This window comes from Hermetia illucens, chromosome 7, assembly GCF_905115235.1.
Source record: "Hermetia illucens chromosome 7, iHerIll2.2.curated.20191125, whole genome shotgun sequence".
NCBI lineage: Eukaryota > Metazoa > Arthropoda > Insecta > Diptera > Stratiomyidae > Hermetia > Hermetia illucens.
In genome coordinates this window covers 2,102,694-2,118,927 of record NC_051855.1, presented here as the reverse complement: position 1 = coordinate 2,118,927, position 16,234 = coordinate 2,102,694, and the positions used below count along the sequence as shown (strand labels likewise).

Genomic DNA, 16,234 nt, shown 5'->3' with positions numbered 1-16,234 from the left:
GTAAGATACTTTCGACATGAATTTTCACTAAAAACAGAAAAGGACCGGGAGAGACCGGGTTCAGGGTATAAGTTTCCAAAAGAATGGGGTCCAGGGGAAAATGTATGTTGCCTACGAAGTTTCAGAAGAAAATAGACCAGGAGGGACTGTATTTTCTACACATAGAAAAGAAGAGGCCAGGCGGAACTATTTTTGGCGCAAATATTTTGATGGAAGCAGACTAATTTTTAGAACGAATGGTATGAAGAGCCGCATTTGAGACCAGGAGAGGTCGTGCTTTCGTGTTCAATTTCGTAGACGATCCGTCATACATTCTCGAAAGAAAAAACTAAGCCAAGAAGCGGTAATCGAACCCTGGTACTAAATGGTTGAGCGGTATAAAGGGTAAATGGCGTTTCCAACATATTATTACGGTCCGGGACACTCAAATCACCACCATATTTCTCAAACCAAATTTGGAAACTGTAACACAAAAATCAAATGCAAATCAAAACAACATTTGACAATAACAAAAGTTGACAATGCCAAGCGGTATGATGGAATCAGCATAACGACTAGGCTGAGTGAAACTCTGACCGCTGAGGTTATGGAGTATAAACGCATGCTATCACCCAATTCAAGATGTCATGCAAACCGAGCCCATGGGTGAGTCTGCTGCCGAGAGTAGCTAGCTGTGTAAGAACGGAATTTTACTGATACCCGAGTGAGTATGCCTTCTCTTGCAATACTTGGAAGATTATCCCTTCCATGGGGAAAAATACATTGATCTAGTGGTCCATTTTGTACTCGATTCCCCCGTCTAACGAAATATTCGGAATTCTTTTATGTATCGCAGGGTTTCCGTTAGCGGATGTAATGCTACTCACTGCAGTTGTAGCACATCAGCACCAAAAATCTCATGTCTGATGCATCCATAGGCAAGGCTCTCACCTACAAATGTTTTATGGATTCCACTTCCTCATGCTGAATATATGTCCAGCTAGCGAATTATGGCCAGTCAGAATGGCCACAATATTTCTTCTGCTTTCAGACATGATAAATTTTGCAGAATGTTTGTTTGGTTCTGACAGGAAAAGTTTGGTGTGTTTAGCAGCATTAAGACTGTCATTATGGGAAGCTTGTTTAAAGTTTTTGATAGCAGCTTTAACCAATGCTACTGAAACTCCAATTACTGGTTGCGGTCCGGGTATGGGGAAAATTGAACTCTCTTTTCCTAAAGCATCCGAGATTTCATTTCCCTCTACACCACAATGGCTCGGTACCTAGAGCAGTTCCAATGTATTGTATCCAGAAACAGAGTTCAATCGATTTTTAGATTACTGAACGATTTTTAAAGCGATTCAAACGACCGCTCAATGAAGATTGATCACAGATTGCGGGGTGCCTGCCCTTCAACCGCTCGTCAATCGTCCAGGTCGCCATCCTTACGATTCCATACACTTCAGCCAAAAAGACGGTTGCATATTGTCTCAAGGACAAAACTCATTTCTCATTTTTTCTCAGGAGGTAGACTCCTGCTCCATAAACCTGTTACGTTTTTGAGCCATCGGTGTAGAAGACGTCACTATATCGTGAAATGCATTCTTCTGGTTTGTCCTAGTTTTCTCTTCGCTTCAAGATAGCATCATGTCTTCGACCAAACAGATGTAAGGGGATCCAAGAATCAGAAGGATTTGCAAAAACTGGATTCAGCTGTCGTGCTCATGGAACCTTCTTTGCAGTGTGGCTAGTTATAAGAAAGCCCGAAAACGGTAAACAAGCGGGACATAAAGTTGTACATCATGTCTACATTTCCGTAGCGAATGAATTACACAAAGAAGTCGAAATTCCGGAAGCCGGGTGCTTTGGGTATAAAGGTTTTGTATTCATCTTACCTGAGCAACTTGCTATGCACGATGTTCCATTCGTACATAGCTAAGAATACAAAATATTCCGTCATATTTTGCCAAACCCCAAGATGCACATCTGTACATACAAATCAAAGTCATAAATACTGTGTTCACCCTAAAAAGACATTGCTTACTACCGCATTACGATGCATTTTCGTCCTTTTCGGGAAAGATGACCATTCATGGTTTCTGACCTGTATTAATTTTTAGACAGTGTGATGGGACTTCATAATCGGTTTCCAGAGGAGCAAAAACCAGTTCTATTTAAGTGTGCCAACTATAAGGACGATCACAGACATGGAGTTGGCACTAAGCAATGCGTACGTTCCGAAGAGATCGACGAGCTTTGGGACGAACTGAGAATGTGCAGGCAGCTTCCGGGGGAAGAAATAGAAGATTTAGGTCGGCGAGTTAGCCTTTTATTAAAATGGACACAGGATGCGATTAGTATACTATAAGGACGACCATCGTAGGTTTTTGGATGTTGCGCTGTTCGATAAGTTTCGTGGGGTGGAGTCACGCAACAAGGTAGTGAGAAAAAACTGGCGTAGTATCGTGACTTCTGTGTTACTCGAGATCACGATCGTTCAAATTGTTTGCGCAAGTCTCTGCCGAAACAGAGTCTACCAACGAACGAGTAGAAGCCGGTTTTAGAGAGCCTGTAGGCAGGTTAGAGAGTTCAAGGGACTGAAGAAGTTAGCGATGACGACGACGACGGGGAATAATCTCAATCGTTATTTGAGCAAGATTGGGCAGTGGATGTATCTTCAATAATTGGTAAGTAGAGGCAAAAAGATGTCCATCCAATGGTGAAGGGGCTGCATGTTAGGATTATGGAAATCACATTTGAAAGTACCGAAATAACGAGGGAAAAGGTGCAGGAGAGAAAAAAAGACCGTAACAGTTTAGTTGTAGGAATCGGGAACTGGAAAAGTTCGATACAAGGGAAATCAGAACAAGGAGACATTAGTTTGGGTCCTAGAGAGGAAGGATCGTAGAACTGCCCGTATCATTTAATAGGTCACGGATTTACCTTCAGCAGGAAGTGGTGGTTTTAAATAATGTCTTAGTGAAACCCGGAATGGGACTGTACTTCCTGGGCGCATCAATGTAAATGAGGAGGAAATTAACCTCCGGGATTTTAGGCCTGAATCTGGACATTCGTCAGACTATAAACTTTGGCGGTCGAGGGAGAGAAGGAATCGACAAGTTAATGCGAGTAGGCTTAAGCAGTTAAAGGAGGTCCTAGAGCTATTGAACACACTTAACCAGGAAGAGACGGTTAGCATTACTCAGCTGTACTTGAAGCATAATGATATATTCCTACTCATAAGTTGCTATTCACGGACGTAAAAACCTTCTCGATTCCTCTGTTGCTGAATCCAATACTCGCAAATAAGCCACAGTAACGGATACGACAAGATCATCGGGATGAGTGTAAGCGACAAATTGAAGAAATTTTTGGAGGACGCATAATTGAGTCGATTGATAAACTATACAACTCCTCATTTATTCTAGTATCGAAGCCTATGCGTAAATTTCGGGGATCTAAATACCAAAGTATGTAGTATACACTGCCGCGGATTTATGATAACTTCGATGAACTTGGGAATTCAAGATGTTTTTCCATACATGACTTGCCGCAAGGGTATCACCAGATTCTTCAGGAGGATAGGTGTAAAACTGCATTCAGTTTTATGTACCAGCATCTACAATTTAAAGGGTTACCTTTCGGTATTAACAACACACCGGCATTTTTCCAGTCTTTGTCGAACCAGGTCTTGACAGGGTTACAGGGTATAACATGTTTGGTATTCCTAGATTATGCGGTTGTATTTGTAAAAGCTATCAGCGATTTGCCTGGAGTGAAGCCTCTTTGGTATGGGCCAAAGATGTTCTGGGCGTATGGGGCTATCCGGTCAAGCAAGATAGAGGATCATATCTTTTAGACGGTACTCAGCAACGTGATACCTCTATTATTGCTGCACTGTGTGATATCTCCCTTTTTATGTATGAAACAGATAATGCCTCGTTGCCAATTGTCAGGTATTGATTCGAGTACATTGAGTACAAGTTGGTGCGCCACTTGGTGTAATTGGTGGCCTTCATATTTAATCAATTCGGCTGTAATTCCATCGGCTCCTGGCGACTTATGATTTTTAAGCCAACGAATGGCACGGCGTATTTTTTCTATACTTAGCGGTGGCAGTATTTGTCCATCGTCTTTAGTTGGCGGGACTTCCAACTTGCCGATGTTCTGGTTGTCCAGTAGTTCATCAAAGTACTCAACCCATCGCTCCAATATGCCCATTCTGTCGAAAATCAGATTTCCCTCTTTGTCTCGGCAGGATGAACATCGAGGTGTGTAAGACTTCATCCTGCTGACTTGTTGGTAAAACTTCCGCGCCTGGTGCGGTTGCTCCCTGTACTTTTTGAGTTTACAGACCGGTTGGTTCTCCCAGGCTTCCTTTTTCTGTCAGTCAAGTCGCTTCTCCGCTCCACGGAGTTCGTGATAAGTCTCACGCGTGCCCACGTCCTTTGAGAATGCAACATTACTCGATATGCAGCATTCTTCCATTTCGTTGCCAGCTTACATTCATCATCAAACTAGCCGTTCCGACTCCTTTTGCGGCTGGGGCCAGGTATGTTTGTGGCCGTATCCATGGTAACGTTCTTCACGTGGTTGTGAAGATCATTTGTTAATGGTTCATCTCCAAAACCTCTGTTTACTGTGGTTATTGCGGCATCCATTTCCCTCTTATAGGTGTTGCGGAGGGCTGTGTTGTGAATGGCTTTAGTGTTAGCTCTCACTTGATTGTCAGGGGGCATTCTCGATGGTGTTGTTATTCGAGCTCGGAGCACCATGCCAACGAGATAGTAATCCGAGTCTATATTGGCCTCCCTATATGTTCGGACATCTATCAAGGCTGAGAGATGGCGGCGTTCGATCAACATGTGGCCAGTTTGGTTCGAAGCGGTCCCGTCTGGAGAGGCACACGTATGTTTGGGGACCGCTTTCCGCGCAAACCAGGTACTTCCAACAACCATTTAGTGTGACACTGCTAATTGAATAATCCGCAGTCCGTTTTCATTTATATTTTGATGTAAGCTATGGGAGCCAACGTATCGACTAAATACGGACCCTACTTTGCTGTTAAAATCCCCAAGTATGATTTTGATATCATATCTGGGACAGGCTTCGAGGGTTTGTTCTACTGCCTCGTAGAAGGTATCCTTCTCCGACTCTGCGGTCTTCTTTGTAGGGGCGTGAATGTTAACGAGGCTTATATTTCTAAATTTGCCTCGCAAGTGCAGAGTTCATAACCGTTCGCTTATGTTTTCAAAGCCAATAACAGCAGGTTTCATTTTTTGGCTGACTAAGAAACCTACTCCGAGCACATGGGTTACTGGATGGCCACTATAATATATAGTGTAGCGACTCTTCTCCAGGAAACCGGTCCCTGTCCAACGCATCTCCTGTAACGCTGTTACATCAGCCCTGGGACAGGGTATCGGCTAGCCCCTTGGCAGCTTCATCTCTGCACAGGGAGCGCACGTTCAATAAGAAAATGCGCAAATCGATATTCATTTGTATTTGCGGGGTTCATCGTTGTATTATCCGTCCAGTTCGAGGCGCCTGTTCTGGCACTTCGGTTTTCCGTGTAGGGAAGTGCTCACGCGAAACATGCCTCACATGCCCCGGCTCTATTAGAGTCCAACATTCCACCACAGTTGTTTTCGGAGGGGATGGACGTTGCTGACGGGTTCTTTGCGCAGAAACCGCGGCTTGGCTAGATGATCCGGTTCTCACTAGGTTCCTGATTCGAAGGTCACCACTGCTCATATGTCTATGGAAGGGTTTGAACACCTTGGGAACTTTTGGAGCATGGCCTTCAATAATGATGGAGATGATAGTCTTGAGGAAGAGAACTTCAAACGACTTTATCAAACAGAGCATTACCACGAGGCCGACGGACGATACGTAGCACCAACTCCTTAGCCGCAGGGAGATATCAAGCTCGGAAACTCCTATCACAAAGCATTCCAGTAGTTTCTTGGGCAAGAGAAGCGATGAGTGAAGAACATTAAGCTCAAGCAAAAATTGGATGAGTTAATGCCAGACTATCGAGATTTTGGGGTACATGGGGTATTCCGGGAGGATACAAGTGGGGGAGGTGTACTACATAATCCATCTGAGTGTCATTCTCAAGGATGCCACAACCACTAAACTTAGGCATGCGTTTAATGCCTCAAGTCCAACCTATAATGAAGTTAGCCTGAATCAGAAGATTGCCCTTGACCCGAAACTGCAAACCCGAATTTTTAACATAATCACCCGAATTCGTAAATTTGAGTATGCGCTCTTCAGTGGCATAACATTAATGTACCGCCAAATTTTTTAGAAACACGAGCTTTCTGTGGAGAAGCGATCCCGGGGAGGAAATTACGGAGTATTTTCTTAAAACCGTCACTTACGGAAGGGATTGTGCACCCTGGCATAAGGAAACTTCATCAGATAGTCGAGGACAACGCCTCCCATGAGGAGACTAAATCGGTGATCAAAATGCTTTCAATGGGGGCAAGAGGCCCCCTAAATGAAAAGAAATGCTGGAGGATATAGATAACTGATGGCATGTTGAAGCCTATGTAGATCTGCAGAAGGCTAAGAGCGACTTAACAATTCTCAGGTTGCATTACAATCCTCGTGAAGATTGTTTTCAATATAGCATAAGAACGCCTAGCCTACATAACGACGAAATCTATGAGCGATACCAGGACCGTCAGGTTGTAGATAAAATCCGGCTCAATAGGTTACGGTCGGCGGGTCATTTAATCCGTATGCATGAGGATGATCCAGCCCCAAAAGTCTATAAGGGCAATATCAATGGTAGAAAAAGAAGACGAGGCAGACCCTGCCTGAGATGGAACGATGGCGTAGGTCAGGACACCAGGCAGCTTTTAGGGATATTGAATTGGTGGACCTCGGCGCAAAAGCGAGATGTCTGGAGTTCCTTATCAAGGCAGGCCTAGACCGGATACCGGTTGCTGCGCCGTTGATGATGATGATGATCATAAGGACGAGACCGTTCACAACGATAATCAAGAGGCAGACATTAAGTATTGCTGTTTCCATGTACGATTCCATTGGATGGTTACTTTGAATGGTTATGAAGCTGCGAAGCTGTATTTAGCGGTTGTGGCAGGTAGTGCTCGATTGGAATGTTAAAATCGTGGATCCGGCACAAGTTCAGTTCGCAAAAATAAAAAGTCATAAATAAAAGTCGAGTTACCCCATTGAAAACCAGAAAGAACCAGGATTCTTGGGTCTGTACCATACCCAAGCTGGATTTGGAGAGTAGCGTCCTATTAATAGGATTATTTCAGAACGTAGCAGGAAAGCGTTCAAAGATAAATTCGTAAGGCAGAGCACCAAGGCTATTCGTAAAGTCATCTCTTCGGCTGAGATCTATCTTGTTCGGTTAACGTGGAACCCAGCTGATTGTGCGTCTCGAGGTATGCTGCCGCAGAAGTTTGTATCTCATGAGCTGTGGTTCCACGATCCTTCGTTTTTAAGTGCCGAGTTACTAACAACGCCTTTTTCTATAGTTGATGTGCCTCAGTCACGAAGGAAGAGTAAGTCTTCATTGCTCACTTAATCGCACGGTTCTCGGTTGTTAGTGGGTAGGTGGACACCATTGCTCGAGTTTTGGATGGAGGTCGAAGAAATCAGGCAACTTATCTGCAGAGGAGCTGCAGCAAGTCGAGGAAGCAGTAGTGCGGTGCCAGCAAATGGATTAGTTTGGTAGACAAATTGCCAGGCTGAATCAAGGTCTTCCGGTGGAGAAGCAGCATTGTTTAAGTGCCCTTGACAGTTTTGTGGAAAAAAGCAGCGACCTCCTCCGAGTTGAAGGAAGAATAAGTTATGCTCTGATTACATTTTGTCAAAAAAATCTCACTTAACAGACTTAGCATTGTACATTTTTTGATCCAGTGCGAGCTTCGGATAATACCAATGGGCAAAGGACTCAAGGAGGATCTAACCGCGACAAAACGATAGTTCCAAAACCGACAGCAACAGGCTCACTTTTGGACGAAACTCAAAATTGAGTATCTAGGGTATTTGCAAAAGCGATATAAGTCGAAGAATCAGGGGCGGCAGCTGAAGCAAAGCAATCTAGACCTAATTAAAGAGAAGGGTCACAGCCCGTTGAGCTGGAGGATGAGTTATTGAGTTCTCGAAACCTTTCCTGATCCAAGTGGTTTTGTGAGGCAGGTTGAGCTTAAAACTTTGAGCAGTGATAGCGTCCACCGCACCGTCAATCAATTGGTTCGGCTGTTTTTCACGAGAAAGGGGACCGCCGTGGGGAATGTGATAGGGAACTATGTAGAAAAACCTCACATGATAGCAATAATAACTGTGGAGCTCAAAATCGTCCGCGAACACGAGCTGTGTGGAAAGCATGAGGAGGATTACTGACTTATGTAGCCTTAGCACTATAATTTATTTTACTTCCCTCCGAATCAAACTCATAGTCAACAGATCCATTGTTAGATAATAAGATAGTGGATATTGACGAGGTTCAGGCTAAGATATTTGATTTGAGGTTCCTTATCGCCACTTCGGTGAATTTAATGTCTGACTTATAAGTTATCTCGCAGCAAATGGAAAAGTTTGGGAAAATTTACGATCGGCAAAGCCAGCAGGAAGTGTTAGAGCACTGCCATAATCTGAAGATTGCTAATAGCCACCAGGCAACCGATGTTACCCAGAATCTGAAAGATGGAATAAGGCGAAATAGACGGAGTCCGGTGATAAGGCTTATCATCAAGCAGGGGGCAAAGCTGGGATTCAAGTACATTCTAGCTGTACTCAGCATAGGTTGAGGGGTTGTAGTCGACAAGGAAATAGAGACGATGCGGTATTAGCAAGCTAGGATAGCCACTCTGGTGCTCAACATCACCGACCTGAAATATCACCAGGAGGAGGGTGAAATGAATGCCAACAGCAAGTGCTAATGCTTCGCTAGGTAGAAAAGCTATTGGAGTATATCAGACGTCTACAAAAGGAGGTTGCAAGTATCGTCTTAACGGAGTTGGAAAGGCCCGAGAGTATAGTTGAAGTTCATCCGGTGTCAGCCTGAGAGAAAAATGATCTTATAAACATAGAGTTTCTCTTCCTTTAGCCTACAAGGATCCGTTAACGAAAGAATTGGAAGAAGTATTGGTGTCGGAAGAAAGTTACCAGCAATATATTCCTCATGGGGGTGCAGTGGTTGGGGAGATGGTGTGATTAGTTATTGCTACTGTTTCTATTGTCAAAAGGCGAAAGATAGTTGCGAAAGGGCCGACTAGTTTCATCAGTCATCTATCTCCAAAGGGTAGGAGGCCGGGGAGTTGGGGTAAAGTAATCTCTGAGGCCCGGCCAGAGGGAAATGTCGCCACATCAACAGTATAACTAACAAAATATGCACCAGTGGCTGCCATCTATAAAAAAAAATGTAAACACCTTTTTATCTGTTTATGTGGACTCCTCTTATCCGTTCTGAAGTGTTGTCAGACAACATGTGTACATACACATGTTCAAAAATTTAACATATGTATGGTCACTTTGTTGTGCTGTTGACGAATTGATAAGTTATAATGACGTCATACACGTTTTAGAATTCACAAAATTCACATAAAATGTAAAAGTTTCACCTTCTGTAATTTTGTTAATAATAGTTGGATGTCCTTCAAACTTCCCAAAGTTATGCTTTATGTTATATTTTATGTTTGGACTTGTAGTATGAACCTAAGGGGCGTTACCGGCTAAATTTCTAAAATATGCTAATATACTATTATCATTATTTGTGCACATTTCGGAACGGGAAGTATTTTGAGGCCTAAATCTTGTCTAGATACACCATTGTGATTTTCGGATAGGGTATCTGGACGAACTGAAACAAAAGTTGAACGGGGTCTAGGACTTCGGATGGGCAAATCAGTGCTCCCTGTAAACACCATGCATGACAAGTGCTTTGAAGTGTTTAGAGGAACTATCCTCTATACTATAGCGCCTTTTCATCGGTAAGAATCGCTCTTGCAGTGCCCCAATTCTGCTTGCAACAACTTCGTGCAGAAAACGCCAATTCTTTGGCTCATTTCTGAGACCTGTTCTTCCGGGTGGTATACTTCCAAAAGAGTCTGAATATACTCAACTCAGGAATTCGTGAAAGCTCCATCCGGTTTTCTAAGAGAGTTCGGCTTGGCCGACTCATCCTTATTAAGGACTCTGCCTAGCCTGGGAGTCACCCTATCACCTTCCAGTCCCTCACAGTATGCTTTAAAGAAGTTTCTTTTCGAAAGTTTTATAAGCCTCTTATATTCACGCTGTGAGTACCGGAAATTTAACCAGTCTTCCTTCTCATTGCTTTTGCAAGGACGATTTAGAAGTTGTCTGGTTGATTTCCTAACCTTTGGCCTCGGGAAATAGGGTAAGCCTCTTCAAAGCACTTTAAAAATATGGGTGTCTGAGTTTCTAATTGATCTTTTATCGCCAAAGGAGTTCTTAGTCATTTAGGGAGTTCCTAGGATTCCGTCTTTATGTTATACTACAAACTGTTTGCCTGCAATAGCCAGACTAAATTCTAAAGAACGGTGGTCTGAGAGTGAGACTTCATCTAGCACTCGCTTGTCTCTAATCAACTCGAACAACTTGGTAGTGCAGATTGTAGGTCAATTACTTCACTTCTTCTTGACCCCACGAACGTAGCGGGGCACAACACGTTCGCGGTCATCAGACCAGCTGAAGTGATCAAATCAAACAGCTTCTCTCCCCTAGGATTGCATTTGCTACTGTCCCAACAATGCTGAGCGTTCACATCACAACCAAATAAGAGTTCAAGACCACTTAATTCTGCGTACAGTACCAGATCCCCTAGCGCTTGCGTTAGCGGAGGACACAAAAAAATTATGGGGTTAATAAACAGAGACAACTAAGACGTATCTCCTCTAGCCATTGACCTGGTATTGTAAGATGACCGCAACAAGTTCGTGTGAACAGAATTGTCTCGGCATGGCTGTCTCTAACAATTTTGACATGAGGATACAGGCTCTCGGTCTTGACGATCTTTCATCGAGGAAGGTTCTAGTCCCCTGTACTGATCCAACACCACAGATTTCGTTAAAACGAACCCATGGGTCTTGGACCAGATATATATAAGGACCGACCTGCAATTTTGCCAACCTACTGGCAGTAGATAGGAAGAGGCTTATGTTTGTAGACGTAAGCGTAGTCTACTGTGAAAACCGCCTCTAACTGAAAAGTCTGCTGCGTCCAGCGTGGATCTCACCGCGGTTACGCTTGATGATGAAGCTCATTGTTATATTGATCGAACGCATGATTCACTTCCTCACCGCATAAATAGGTCGCTCCGATGCTCAGAATGTTCGATGCAAAAACCTATACCTGCTGATGACTATATCGCCATTGTAGGCAACCTTAATGGTCATGTGGATGAAAAAGCAACAGGTGCCACGGGGGAAAAGTGTTTGGAGCACGCAATGAAAGTGCCGAGCGTGTAATCAATTTTGCTGACACTAATGAATGAATGAATTGTTCATCAAACAGTTTTCTCATCTTCCTACATTTTATAGTAGGGTAAGCAAAACACAAATCGCAAATCGCCTAAATTGTAATAAAATGCCGACAAAGACATTCCCTATGAGACCATCGTACCTCAACATCGGCTGTTGATTGCTGTCTTGCGAATTATCGAGGTTAATGGTATGGAAGCGCTTGGTGACCGCGGGAATCCGCCTACGTGCTTGTTGATTTTAAACCTTCGGCACGCGATGCACTCTTTGGCCCATGAGTTTACGTCCTTGTTCATGAACGGCCAGAATTATTTTCTGGTGACTAACGGGTTCGACGCCCTGATGCCTAGGTGTACTATATCATGTACTGCGTGGAACACTTCCATGTGAAATTCAGCAGGAGTAAGTGGCCTAGGTCCTTTCTCCGAGGCCTCGCAGAACAGGAGTTTGAGCCAAAGGTAGGAAACTTTTTGAATTTGTATTTGGAGTTTGTCCTCAGGCTCTGAAGTTCTGCGTCGTCCTTTTGTGGCTCGGCGATTATCGTATAATCGACCATGGCGGGGACTGTTACCCGGCTGATGAAACTCAATTGCTGAAGTTTTGCGAGGTGGCGCTTTGTCGGGTTTTTATCTACAGTGAACGTAAGGCGTGTAGCTCGTGAACACAGTGAAGAGCCTGCCCTCAAGGGAAAAATGGAAACAAATGCAGTAGGTAGACGCTGTAGTTGCGTTGAGCTGAGTATAATTCCTCAACGGTTTCTAGGTTTGGCTCACCCGTTGGTGAAGAGTAGCGCCTACCGTTGTGTCTGAGGCATCGACGAACACGGCTAGGGGTACATCTGCCCAAGGAAATGCCAAAAGTGTAGCATCAGCCAGCTAGACGATTTCAAACGCATGGGTGGCTTCTGCAGACCATGCAACCTGGCGAGAATCATTCATTTCATTTGGCCCAGACAAGTAAGTGTTAAGGATCTCTTGATGGTGGGAGGCCATGGGTAGGAAACGACGATAGAAGTTTATCATGTCCAAGAACTGTCGTAGTAGTAGATCTCTCACCGTGGTCGGTAGGGGCAAGTTTGTGATCGCCTCAACTTTGTCTGGGTCTGGATGAATTCCGTGTGGCACTCAAGATGGACCAAATTCTCAACTTCGGAAAAAGAAGCGGCCAGTATATCATCTATGTACAGATTTGCGAAAAAGATGTTCGAGGAAACACAAAAAAAGTTTGCTGTAAACAACATCAAGTTGAATTTTATTCCACATTTTGGAGAGATTTGGTTGACTACAGTTAGAAGTATGCGCCGCCATTTGGTTAAAACAGTTGGTGCGTTCTTGTTAAACTTGGAAGGCAGATTCAGACTGTTAGCATAGATTGAAGCTTGCCCTAGACACCATTGCCCACTGACCCACATCACTTTACCGTCTTAACTCCTGGTTTTTTTTTTACTGGAAGATACCTATTTGAATTGCCGGGCGGAAGACCCTTCCGTAGGAAGACAACATGAAAAGAAAAGACTTTAACAACACTTCTGGCAGCGACGGAAGTCCCTTCCGTGTGGAAGTCAACATGACAAGAAATGACTCGAACAACACTTCTGGCAGCGATGGAGTTTTCAGTATTGGACATAGGTACAGGAACAAGAAGAAGGCAGAATAGTCAGCCTCATACACTTTACATTATTAGTTCAATATTATTAGCAAATGTGAAGAAGTTAACTTACAACAGATATACATAATTTGGGAAACCAGAGGCTGGACGCTTCAGGTATGAAGGGTTTTGTATATTTCTTCGGGTGCTACTGACATTCAAAGTCTTTGAATTTGCACTGAAGTGACAACTTTGACCTATTCTAACTTGTTAGCATCATGCTCTATATCATAACCTATAATACTACATGATTCTAGGATGGAGTTAAGAGGAGTTCTACAGTCAATTACTAAAAATCCTGCTAATATATTATTATTAACTTTATGAAGGGCATTTCGGAGCCTAGGCACCAGCTTTCTCCTTATTTTCAGATGAAAAGTGCATGTGACAGACAAACAGATAGACAGTGAAACGATTGAAAATGCAAGAATCAGTTTTTTTTGTCAGTGCCGTCTGGGACCCAGAATTGTGGTAGTTCATCCTGGGGACCACCGATTGACTAGGTTTGTGATACTACTAACGAATGATAATACCATCAAATAACCTGTTACAAAGATTTGTTCATTGCCATCCAATGGGGAATGTGAAGTAGAGTCACCAGTAAAGCACGTTGACAATAGAAAAGGAAACACAAATCCAGGCCAGTGAAAAAGGTATAGAAGATGTCCAAAATAATGACCAATTTATTCGCATTTTTAATTTGTATCACGAGGGTAAGGGGCAATTATTCCATCAAACAGGGATACATGTCGAGCTTTTGTGTTACGCCCGAGCATTCGTTTAATGTCAATATCTCGAACGAAGAGATTGTGTCTGATGTGCAGCATACCCAACAGGTATATCACAATGTACCTAACGTCTGCAAGCAAGGTCTATAACTGCACCCAGCCATACGGTGTGCGGAAATCGTCACTAAACTTGAACAATAAACCAACATGGCTATTTATGCTATTAGCCCAGGGTTAAATTGAAGGGTCGACGTGGACTCTTGCGGAATTTACTAGAAGGAATCTAGACGAAATCTGCTCAAACGTCGCCACTCTGGATGAGAATCAAAAACCGATTAGAGAGACGGACAGGTGGACAGACGAATTTTAAGCAGCACGTATCTCCGCGAGTATGGCTCAAGGAAGAATGATGATAAATGGAGGAGGACTGCGACATACGTGCAAGCCAGGATGGTGAGTTCTATTTTCCTGTATGCAGTTCCAGTTTGGCGACCAACACCGCAGATTTAATGCAACGGACATAAACTGAGCACGGTCTACAGAAGGACGGGGTGAGCTAATTCCCTTTCCGTGATGTGATAATTAATGGTTTCGCGGTGGGTGAGAAGGGATCGGATGTGGTTTTAGTGAGTAATAATCGAACACACTGGTATGTTCAAGCCAGCGACATTTGGAGATTTGACCCTCCCTAAAAACAAAACAAAGCCCAGTTAGAGTACTGGAAGCTCGACACTTGCCCATTTAGACCTTTTATGTTTTTAGTATGTCAGACTATTCACTTTTGTGTGATATTGATATCCAGAAATTTTCTATGCGGGTTTTTTCATTTGTGTACAGTTAAAAAATCAAAATATTACCTGGTACATCCAACTCCGCCATTCATATGAGTTCACTTTATACGATCATGAAGTCATACACGCCTTAGATTGCAATAAATTCACGTGAAATACAAAATTTGAACCTCCTTTAACATTATTAATAATAGTTGGTTTTTTTCAAACCTTCCGGAATTGGGACTAAACGGGTTCAAACAGATACGACAGATGGCAATGATCCTTGTTACTTCCGAACCAAGTTGACTAACTAGTTACCCTGATGTTTCTAGCGGAGATAGCTGCTTGCAGCTGGGACCCAAATTAAAACGACAAAAACAAATAACAACCACCGCAACAACAAACATGACGAAAAAACCGGCAACAGCCGAAATTTTCAGAAAGAGCAACAATACACCACGCTCATTGCTCCTGGGTGCTAAAATGGGGGACTCCAAGGAGCGCAAAGTTACGACGGTCACCTACTGAAAAAGTAGAAAGACCCCATGTCCCAATGGTGAAGGCGACTGGAAATGAAAAAGGGAGTGAAACCGTTGAGGCTAATAGTGCTGGCGGCTAAAAAAGAGAAACGGCATCGAATTCGAGTTCGGAAAATGGCCACGAAAAGAGATGGCAAACTCCGAGCTGGGTGATACCCCTTTGTCGGGAAAAAAAGGTGACGAACTCCCCAGGTTGGAGCCCATCCGAAAGAGAGGCTTATCAAGAAGTGCGGGGAAACAAAGGTTGCTACCATCATCCCACGAAACCTCTCCATGGATGTCAAAAATGGCATAATGGAGATGCAGAAACTGCTGGAATTTATTGCATACTAGCAAAACAATCGAAGTTGCACAAAATGCAGTGCCATCAGCCCGCTAGAGGAGAAACAAATAATCGACAAAAGGAGGCGAAGGGAAAACGGTATGGATTTGCCGACGAGGATGCAGTGAGCCGAATTCCGCGAGGTGATAACAAGGACCAAGGTGCGAGGTGGACCAAGCAACAAAAAGAGAAAACTCAGTAACAACAACCTAAGTTGAATAGCGACAGCAGTGGCTCTACGGTAGCAAATTTAAAATAATTACTCAGCGCCCAAGGAAAAGAGAAGCGGTAAACCACGGTCAGAGGCCATTCTCATCAAACCGAACGAAGAGAGATGTTTCGCGGAAGTTCTTTGAGAAGACCGCAACAATGCCAAACCAGCAGACGCTGGGGTAGATGCCAAATCTATCCGACGGACTCGAACCGGCTTAGGTCGAAGACCGATAAGCAGAGGCCATTCTGCGAGACAATCCAGAGCATTTTAGGCATGAAAGCAGCGGCACCAATGTATACTATGTATACTATTGGATTGCCTCACTAATACAGAAGAGATCGAGGAGGCGATAAAAAGGGATTACCCAGATGTGAGCAGCCTCAAAAAGGAGTTACGTCTGTCAATTCCAGAAGACAAAAATCGACCATTGTCATTGTCCCTGGGAAGACAGCGAGCCAACTTCTCCATTGCGGGAAAATAGAGATCGGGTGGATTATTTGCAGAATAAGGCGAAGCGCAGTTCCAACCCGGTGTTTTAAGTGATTG

General features: G+C 43.7%; 1 protein-coding gene across 1 annotated transcript in view; it reads right to left on the bottom strand.

The window, feature by feature from the left end:
- Nucleotides 1-16,234, bottom strand: part of LOC119660776 (glycine receptor subunit alpha-4) — a 139,926-nt gene that overhangs the window by 1,244 nt on the left and 122,448 nt on the right. The gene's annotated exons all lie outside the window — the stretch shown is intronic.